The sequence below is a fragment of the Centropristis striata genome, chromosome 2 (assembly GCF_030273125.1).
Source record: "Centropristis striata isolate RG_2023a ecotype Rhode Island chromosome 2, C.striata_1.0, whole genome shotgun sequence".
Classification (NCBI taxonomy): Eukaryota; Metazoa; Chordata; class Actinopteri; order Perciformes; family Serranidae; genus Centropristis; species Centropristis striata.
The window spans coordinates 44,180,333-44,191,499 of NC_081518.1; positions in this window are offsets into that span (position 1 = coordinate 44,180,333).

The window sequence follows — 11,167 nt, forward strand, 5'->3', positions numbered from 1 at the left end:
GATCCTGTTAATGTGCACACAGCAAGGTTATAATAGTTTTGGATTTTTCATTAGTTTTAGTTTTAATTTCATTGTCAATTTTTGTTTTCAAATTCAGTTAGTTTTAATTAGTTTTTAGAGTGAGTTTGCTAGTTTTGATTAGGGTTTTTTTTGGGAAAATGCTTAGTTTTAGTTTAGTTTTTATTAGTTGTAGTTGTTTTGTAATGGGGTATTTGTTGGGTGCCAGATTCAATAAGGTCACAATAAATGTTTCCTTTATTTCCTTTGTCTGATCCATCTCAGCGCCAATAAATTTACTAAGTCATAAAACCAAATAGATGAAATAGATTTCATATCAACCAAAAAGGCTTATGTGTGAAAAAAGTTGTCAAAGACGAAAACTAAGGACATTTTCACTATAATTTTAGCTAATTTTAGTTAGTTTTGTAACCACACAATACAGTTTCAGTTAGTTACCGTTTTTTAAAAAAAACTCCCGTTTTTATTTTTATTTCAGTTAACGAAAATGTTTTTTCAATTCTAGTTTTCGTTATTTCGTTAGTTTTCGTTAACTATAATAACCTTGGCACACACACACACACACACACACACACAGTGCACGAAACACCATGTAAGATGCTGTGTAAGACTTCCACGAGTTTTATGTTTGAAAGCAACTTTTTTAATTTTCTCCACTCCACTCTTCCAGAGATCTCTTTCTGCCTCTTTTTGCTTCAGTCTCACACTTTTTTGCCGCTGAACACCACAGCCAGCCCAGAGGATTGACAGCACTATACTCTCTATTAAAACAAAGTTTGTGCTGATAAAAAACAGTCACGCTTACCCGCCCCCACACCAATACAATGGTCAAACTCTGAGTTCTTCTCCGTTTGAAGTGACAGAGGAAATCTGGATAATTGTATGATTGATTCTCTTGTGTTCTTCCTCCACTTCACTGACCAGGCTTTATTTAGGAGCTGAAGAGGGAGAGAAATCTTGAGATACAAGATGCTCGAGCCTGCAGAGACTCACATATGAGCCGCATGCACACTTAAATGCACCCACACACATAAACCCACCAACTATTTTTGGAGTGTGGTTGCGCATTGTTGAGTGTGTGTGTGCATCAATGAGTCAACTGACTCTTTCTTTGCCCTTTGTCTCTCTGCCACTTCCACCTCAGAAAGCCAAGGAAGATCACATTAAGTGGGGCTGCTGTTGCGTAGCTGCATTTGGCTGAGTGCTGAGGGAGATATGGGGCAAGGCATTACTCTAAGTCAGTCCCTACAGGCTTCAGCCGATCCAGAAACAACAAGGCCAGTGTAATTCACGGAGCCAGACATCCTCACTTCAGTGATTCGGGGCCTGTTATAAGCTCATGCTCTCTTTTGAGAGGGGACACTGTCACATATTGAACAATGTGTGTGAGTATAAATCAACGTGTGCACATTCATTTCTTTGCCAGGACAAGGTTATTACAGATTTTATATAAAACACATTTATATGTACCCTATTTGCCTCTCTCATTTAACCAATTTGAATGATTATCAAAAAAAACCCAAACAAGAATACTGTAATTGGCTGGCAATGCTATCTACAACCTCTCATACAAGCATGTTAGCATATTTCTTATAAATATGCTAACATCTTATATCAGGGGTCTCAAACTCGTGGCCCGCGGGCCAATTGCGGCCCTCGTGACGATATTTTGTGGCCCCCACCTTGATATGAAAGTTTAATGTGAGTTTTATATGAATGTCTCTTTACCGTGTTGTGTGTGAAAGGTCCCTTTATTGCTCCAGCTGGAGCTTTGTTTCACTTGTTTCTATGACGACGTTAACTAAAAGAAAGGCAGCTGCTAGCGGAGCGTTTATTATCTGCCGCGTTGTTGTTACCGCAAGAAGTGGAAATGTTATGTAATGTCATTTTGTGTCTTTTTTTTTGTTGGTAATTTTGTCTTTTTCGGTAATTTTGTGTCTTTTTTTTGGTAATTTTGTGCCTTTCTTTTTAGTCATTTTGTGTCTCTTTTTTAATAATTTTTGTGTCTTTTTTTAGTAATTTTGTGTCTCTTTTTTAATAATTTTGTGTCTTTTTTTTGTAATTTTGTGTCTTTTTCTAATAATTTTGTGTCTTTTTTTAGTAATTTTGTTTTTTTTTTTTTTCTCATTTTGTGTCTTTTTAAAGTAATTTAGTGTTTCTTCAGTCATCTTGTGTCTTTTTCGGTAATTTTGTGTCTTTTTTTGGTAATTTTGTGCCTTTCTTTTTAGTAATTTTGTGTCTCTTTTTTAATAATTTTGTGTCTTTTTTTGGTAATTTTGTGTCTTTTTCTAATAATTTTGTGTCTTTTTTTAGTAATTTTGTGTCTTTTTTTTGCTCATTTTGTGCCTTTTTAAAGTAATTTAGTGTTTCTTCAGTCATCTTGTGTCTTTTTTTTGGGTCATTTTGTGTCTTTTTTAAGTAATTTTTTTTTTTCTGTAATTTTGTGTCTTTTTTTAGTAATTTTTGGGGTCTTTTTTTGGTCATTTTGATAGTGCCTCCAGCGGCCCCCAGGTAATTTGAGTTTGAGACCCCTGTCTTATATAAACCTCTTCAAAAGAACTAAATTGTTCCTATCCTTAATGAAGGTCGTATTGATTGGTTGCTGAGCAACCTGGAGGCGGGTCTTATCTAATATGAGCCTGTCAGGGGCAGATGCCAAACGAGAAAGAGACAGGAAAAGGAGGAGGGAAATGAAAACACAAGAGATTTGGTGTGCTGTGGGGAAGTGAAAAACTCCTTCTGTGAAGGCTGTGATGGACAGAGAATAATAACCTCCTCCCCGAGGTAATCCACTTCACTTTCTTTCTGCGTTTACATGTTAACCTAAATCAACTGAAACAAATGCCGAGCTGTCAGAGTACGGTTCAGGATGAACTCACTCTCTCCATCCCAAGCTTACATCCTTCCTCGGATACTGCACGGCAACCATTGGTACTCAGTACCAGTGGCGGTTCTACACAGGGGCCTCCAGGGGCCACTGCCCCTGTAAAGAAGCCTTTGGCCCCTGCTGTGGCCCCTGTGTCAAATTAATAACAAAATGATCAATTTATAACGATGAACAATGGAACAATTCTAACCTTTTTTTTGTTCAAACAATATCTCAATGTACACAAAAGAAACCCAGAATGTGTACATTGTATAATAGTTTAACTCTATGGAGTCTTATACATTTGTGTCTTTTTTGTGGTAATTTTGTGTTTGTTGTTGTGTCATTTTTAGTTATTTTGTGTCTTTTTTTGGTCATTTTTGGTCATTTTGTGTCTTTTTTTGTCATTGGTGTCATTTATGTGTCTTTTTTTGTCATTGGTGTCATTTATGTGTCTTTTTTGTGTATTTTTTTGGTCATTTTGTGTCTTTTTTTGTCATTGGTGTCATTTATGTGTCTTTTTTGTGTATTTTTTTGGTCATTTTGTGTCTTTTTTTGTCATTGGTGTCATTTATGTGTCTTTTTTGTGTATTTTTTTGGTCATTTTGTGTCTTTTTTTGTCATTGGTGTCATTTATGTGTCTTTTTTGTGTATTTTTTTGGTCATTTTGTGTCTTTTTTTGTCATTGGTGTCATTTATGTGTCTTTTTTGTGTATTTTTTTTGGTCATTTTGTGTCTTTTTTTGTCATTGGTGTCATTTATGTGTCTTTTTTGTGTATTTTTTTTGGTCATTTTGTGTATTTTTTGGTCATTGGTGTCATTTATGTGTCTTTTTTGTGTATTTTTTTGGTCATTTTGTGTCTTTTTTTTGTCATTGGTGTCATTTATGTGTTTTTTTTTGTGTATTTTTTTGGTCATTTTGTGTATTTTTTGGTCATTGGTGTCATTTATGTGTCTTTTTTGTGTATTTTTTTTGGTCATTTTGTGTATTTTTTTGTCATTGGTGTCATTTATGTGTCTTTTTTGTGTATTTTTTTTGGTCATTTTGTGTCTTTTTTTGTCATTGGTGTCATTTATGTGTCTTTTTTGTGTATTTTTTTTGGTCATTTTGTGTCTTTTTCAAGACATTCAAAGATTTTGAATGCTTAAATATCATCTTTGCCATTTTTTCATGTGCTAATGTGCCCCTCTGATTAAACACTGGCCCCTCCTCGGCCCCCACAGTAAAACTGGTCTAGAACCGCCACTGCTCAGTATACGTTAGCGCCTGTTGCTAGCAGGTATAGCTACGAGACAAATGTACAAATCATAAAAGAAAATGTGAGATTTCAAGTAGATATGGCTTAAAAAGATTGAAGTAATTACTTTGTTCACTTTAGATTTGTGCAAAAGAAACAATCTTGAACTTTAAATGTGGGGGCGCTCGGGGCAGCGAGACCTTTGAACTTAAAGTCATTAATTCATGTGCACAGTCTGGGAAAATGTTAGTGCATAAAGTCAACGCACGCCATCTACTCTCCCACCTACTCCGGTGGTGCAGCTCAGTGCCCAGCAGCAGAACAGAGGGTGAGTCAGCTCTCTGTCCAACTGTAGGAAGAATATTGCTGCAAACAGCCAATTTATTTCCTCCTAAATGATTCCTTAATGAATTACAAAAACAATCTTAAGTTTTCCGTATGTGCCACAAGGTTTGCACAATCATAGAACCGGATGGGAAAATCAATTTTGCAGTTTCCTCTGTGATTGCTGAAGTGACACTAAAATAATTAAATTGGTATTATACGCATATTGAAACAAACATCATCTGTGGGACCATAAATAAAGAATTATTTCAGTGATTTGACATTGATGTATATTTGTTCATACACACACACACACACACACACAAGTAAGATTATGTTAATATTAGAATCAGTGCACTATTCCTGTCAGCTTTGCCTTCCTTTATATCTGAGAGGCACAAAAGTTGAAAGCTGCTTTTAAGTATTTCATCTGATATGCAAATGTTTATAAGTTGATGTCTTAAATGTCTGAAATGCTTTATTGTTAAATGCATCAGGGGGAAAAAAGTCTTTCCTATGAATAACTGACTTATTTAGTCTGGCTCAGTTATGATGAAGCAAAATAAACAAAAAAGACATCTTGTTTTCACATCGTCCTATTAAAACAGGCTTCTTGACTGGAGTCGAGGGCTTTGGTTGGAAGCCAATAATGTCCTGACTGTGAAAAGGTTGACTGAGCGCAAACTAATTGGCCCACTATACTTTATTGATATACTTTATTCATGCCCCAAGGGTGAACGGCCCTTAATTATCTCGGTTAAAGGTACCTTGGATGTAATGGTTGTACTGGAGATCCGAGATAAGACCAGAGAAGAAGAAACACAACAACAAAAACAACCCCAGCTTGTTGAAATCAATGTCTCCGTGTGAAGTTTACATGTTGACTCTACATGTAACTGCATAGGTTTACTGGCACGTATGCAGTATATCTGATGACTGCTGCTTTTAGGATCTTCACTACAACTAATTTATGCTTTACACCGATCTGATGCAGTGTGCATGCTTACTAAGACATAACCAGAGCCAAAACATCTGCACATGTTGCTTTTCTATAGGAGTTATTTTGTCTAACCTTGGCCCGCAGTGTAATTTTATTTGGCCCGCGAGCCAATATCAAATTATTGAATAATTATTCTACTATAAAAGCTGACCCGCCGGTATTATACGGCGCATGTACCGCTAATACTAGATTTATTATTGTTATTTTATTTTTAAATGTATTAACCTGTTGAAAAACTTTATTTTGATATTTAAATCAGAAAGATGCAAATAGAAAAGAGGCATACAATTTTTATTTAATAAATGAATGACATTGTTTTTTGTTTGACACATTTTTTAATCGAAATTTGATTTTGAATGTCTGCACTATTTAGTTATATATTTCATGTTTATAAGCGTTGCTGGTTCCATATTTAATGTTAAAGCAAAACATGTTTGGTATATTTTAAAAGGTTTATTTGTTCAATGTTGGCCCGCGATTTTATTCAAGTTTTAAATTTCGGCCCATTGTGTATTTGAGTTTGACACCCCTGGTCTCCAAGGTGATATTTACACATTACATAAACACATATCTGTACATCTGAACTGAACATTCACTGGTATAGTTATTTATGTTTGTAAGATGTGTGGATGAAGTTTATTCATTCCTTCATTGATTCATTCATTATCCTTAACCGATTATCCGCACTCGGGTCAGGCAGTCGGGTTAGGAAGTTTGAGTAATTTTACTGACTCAGCTCACTGACTCTTGGACGGTAAATTGAACTAATCCTTTTTTTTTTAACGTAATGTTGTTCATTTTAACTGGTGGAGCGGCCCGAGTCCTGTGGCTGAGCTGTCTGTCATGTGACAAATGAACAAAAGACACAAACCTGACGATCTTTTATGAAACGCGAACAAGTTGATTCGTTTCTGATGCTCAGCCCACAGACATGTTGCATGACAAATGTACAAGAGACTCAAACTTGAGGATGCATAGTTGAGTCGCAAACTAATCATTTCAGTTTCCTGTCCTCACTGAGCTGATGCTGCTGCCATGTGACGAGCGAACGCACTGCGTGAAAAATGAACGAATCACTCACTGAGACGACTCTTTACTCATTATTTTAAAAAATCAAAACCAACATTTGCTAAATTCTTGATTTTTTTTTTTAAATACAGTGGAAATAGCTGAGAGTGATCATGATTATAGTCTTCTCACACATGACAAAATATGGAAAACATTTAAAACTATGGTCGATTTTTAACATTAATATGCCTTGCGGTATTTCTGGCTACTGCTACGGCAAATTTTCTTTCCCTAAAAAATGTAGTCTCCTTTAAAGCTTATGGCGAGATACAGCAGCCAAACTTTGTCCTACAGAGCCGGCCGGTCTCCGAGCGATGTTAGTGATGTTCGATACCACCAATTTCCTTTCCGATCCGATACTGAGTAAAATTCAGGCTGGTATGGCCGATACCGATCCGATACTTTGTGCAAATACACCTAATGTGCCTGGTTAATCTAAAAAAAGGAGTGTATTTCAAATAGTTTAAGAATACAAGACATCAGAGTCACTTATTTAGCTATTTATTTTAAACTCAGAAGTATACTGAGGTAGCAGCCTCATTCACAATATATATTTAAGTGGAATAAGGGAATACAAACACTTGCTTTTTTATAATCGTGGGTCACTCAAAAAGTGCCAGTAAAATATTTAATTAAATACTAGATGCCACAATGTTTGCACAAGTTGGCTCTCACCAGATGAGCGTTGAGCTGCCACCAACAGCGTCACATGGAAAGATGCAACAATTCTAAAATAGATGCAATCATTACAGAGGGAGAAAAACAAGTTGATGTATTTTTTCATGGTAGAATTGAGATCTATATTGGCTTTATAACAAGTATTGTGAATGTGTTCAGTAAGGTACACTACTGGTCAAAAGTTTTAGAACACCCCAATTTTTCCAGTTTTTTATTGAAATTCAAGCAGTTCAAGTCAAATGAACAGCTTGAAAGGGTACAAAGGTAAGTGGTGAACTGCCAGAGGTAAATAAAAAAAGGTAAGCTGAACCAAAACTGGAAAATAATGTACATTTCAGAATTATACAAGTAGGCCTTTTTCAGGGAACAAGAAATGGGTTAACAACTTAACTCTATGGAGTCTTGGGCTATTTTGTCCATTTTTGAATTCTTTTCATGTCTTTGTAAGTCATTTTGTGTCTTTTTTTAGTCATTTTGTGTCTTTTTTTAGTCATTTTGTGTCTTTTGGTGTCTTTTTTTAGTCATTTTGTGTCTTTTTTTGTCATTTTGTGTCTTTTTTGTCATTTTGTGTCTTTTTTTGTCATTTTGTGTCTTTTTTTGGTCATTTTGTGTCTTTTTTTGTCATTTTGTGTCTTTTTTTGGTCATTTTGTGTCTTTTTTTAGTCATTTTGTGTCTTTTCGGTCATTTTGTGTCTTTTTTTTGTCATTTTGTGTCCTTTTTTTGGTCATTTTGTGTCTTTTTTTTGTCATTTTGTGTCTTTTGGTGTCTTTTTTTGTCATTTTGTGTCTTTTTTTAGTCCTTTAGTCCAACATAAAATGTGATTTTGAATCTTTTTTTTTTTACTTTCAAAACACTATCATGCTCAATAAAGATGGTGTGTTCTAAAACTTTTGACCAGTAGTGTAGGTAGAGGATGGACTTGAGTGAATAAATGGATAGGAAGATAGGTTACCGACAAGCTTCGTCACAGTATGGTGCTGTCATACTGGTCGTCAATACTTAAGTATACTTAATTATTGATAACTAGACACGGGAGTATCCTCAAAGTCAGCTACCTCAGCGATCAATGTCTCCATTTAGGCTGTATTTAAGACGCGATAATAATAGAACCCTCATGTTGTTATTTCAGATTTGCCTCTAGGTTGAAAGGTGTAACTGTGTTGTCACACATAGCAACTGAAGTTAACACCATGTTTACAGATGGTATCACAGATGGGTAGCGCGTAGAAGGAAAAATCAGTGTGATTTACACTCTGCTGTGGGTTTAGCTTTGTTCCGAGTTGTTTGGTAGACGTAGACCAGAATGCAGGACACGAACCAGGAGGCAGAGGAATCTAACAGGTTTATTAGAAGAGTTACTAAAGCTGGAGATGACCAGAGGGAGTGAACGGCAGGAGAACAGCAGCGAGGAGAGAGAGGGGGGATGGAGAGCGGTGGGTCGGTATGCCGGCAGAGGAAGATGAGGGAATGAGCTGGCAGGCAGGTGAGCTAACAGGATGGAGCTCTGGGAGCAAACACGCATTAGATGAGGCCCAAACGTAAACACCACTGAGACTGAAACAACGATCTGGTGATGAGTGGAAGGAAAGCCAGGGTTGCTCTACTGTGGGTGGTTGAGCTGAATGTAGCCAGGTGTGGGTTGAGCTGGGACTGGAGCAGGTGTGTTGGTAATCTGGGTCCAGGCTAAAGACTGGACAGGGACAGGAATCACACAAGACCAGCAGCGTTTTGTGTCTCTTTCTGGTGTTTTTTTGTCACTTTGAGTCTCTCCTTTGTAGCGGTTTTACATCTCTATGTAGTTGTTTTGGTGTCTTTGTTTTGTTTTGTTATTTAAAGATTTTTTTGGCCATTTTCAAGCTTTTGTAACGTGAGGGTTCGATGTGTGGTGGTTGGATCTCACTTTATAAGGAGAGACAGCAAGATGGAGACAGATGACTTTCTCAAACAGCCTTTTTACTCAGTCACCAAACTTCAATACAACTTCACTTCCTGGTTTCTCACATCCACCAGACTGAATCAACCAATCAGAAGCCAGTCCTAAACTGTCTTAAAGACGCAGCTGCAAACATTCAACATGTAAATAATAAATGTGCAATATAAATACACAAACAGCCAATTAATGAAAATGATAACATTGTAAAAGCATCTTTTAGTCAAATATAAATTATATTAACTTCTGAACCTTACACTTTATTGAGAGTGAGAGAGACAGAGTGAAGGGAGGAAGAGGGGAAGACACCCTATGCTATCTATGGTATCTATCTATGGTATGTGCTCTACTAGGTGTGTCACCGGGACGCCTGGTTTCATTATCTTTTTTGTGCCTCTTTTTGTGCTGATGCCTAATCTCGAACCAGTTTCTTGCTTGTGACAATCAAAGAACCGGCTCTTGGCCAAGAAAACTGGTTCCAGAGCAACTCTTTGCAAAGAAGAACCACTGAGATCAGGGGCTGGGAGCCGGGTTATCGTGACCAGCAAGACCAATGAAAACAATTTGATGGAACATTTTAAAAGCACAGAGCTTCATTTTTGATGCATAATCAAAGCAGTGGTCCGTGGAGGAAACAATCGTCCACAGCAATCAAGAAAAACCGGACAAATGTCTCGTACCAGTCGTGTTTGGATGCCAACATTGGCTTGCAAGTTCAACCAACTGTGAACCAGCACAAGAACTAGGTTTGGGTCAGGGCCGGTTCTAGGCAGCATATATGAGGGGGCAGTCAGAAATGTGAAGGGGGGCATCGTGTGTACACATCATGCTCCAGCACTTTTTTTCAGCGCTTATAGTAACGATGCTTTCTTCATTGAAAGGGGTCTATGTGTCCAACAACAACCTGGAGAAGTGGATTACACTTTGTCAGGTCTTCAGACCTGTCCAGGTGTCCCACCTGAAGACTAAGCTCCTGCTGGTGTAGCTCTTAAGGTCACTGAGGCATGCAAATCCCCTGACCACAATAAGGTGGAATCCCTCAGGAATAAAAATAAAATAAAACAGCCTTCATCCAGATTTCAACCAACAATCGTGTATCTTGTGTCCCTTTTTCAGCGAATTTTTCCGCTACTGCAGATCATTTTGTCAAATTGTAATGTATGTTAATTTTGTGAGTATATTAAAATGTGCTTTCTCAACTTCTAAAATTTTGATTTGAGGGGGCAAGACATTTATTTAAGGGGGCTCGGCCCCCTCTTGCCCCTGCGTAGAGCCGGCCTTGGTTTGGGTTGGTTGAAAAGAGGTATTTGTGGTCTTCTTTGAGTCTCTTCCTGGTCCTTGTCTCTTTCAGTGACAATGTGTAGGTGAAGGCCAGGGGCGTCTCCTCCAACAGCATCTCTGGACCTGTCCCTGAAACATCCGTCCAGTAATTCATCCTTGCCAAGAATCGCCCAGGTTTTGTTTAGAATTGTGAAAAAGTCAACAGCTTCATGTGAAGGCAGGGTTTCACTGGTTGATAATCATTAAAAAGAAGCTGCAGATGCAATAACTACTTGTTTTTATCTCTATTACTACAAATGTTAAGCAGCTTTAATAGTTGCTTCTTTCATGGAGCTACAGGTATGCAAACCTTTTCCAACTGCTTCCAATATTGACCGACGTGAAACGTGTCCTGAAGCTGCTTTTCTGCTGCACACTTGATATTGATTTTCTCATGCAACTCCCAGTGAAAAAGGAAAACAAGTGTGTTTCTTACAAATTCAAAGTATTATTTTAAAAAAGTAATAATAATAATCATAACAGGACATTTGTAACTTGCACGAAAAATCACATCATGAGAAATTCAAATGATTTTTTTTTTTTACATTTACTGTACTACACTGTATTGTGTATGTAATGTACAGTATTGTATTTTATAAAAAACAGACCCTACAGCTTGAACAGTTTTTATATATTTAAGAGAACTGGGCAAAACAGATCAGATGTAGTTGTGTGTGGCATCCAAGATGAATACAGCACATTGTATAAGAGAAGCACGCTCCGT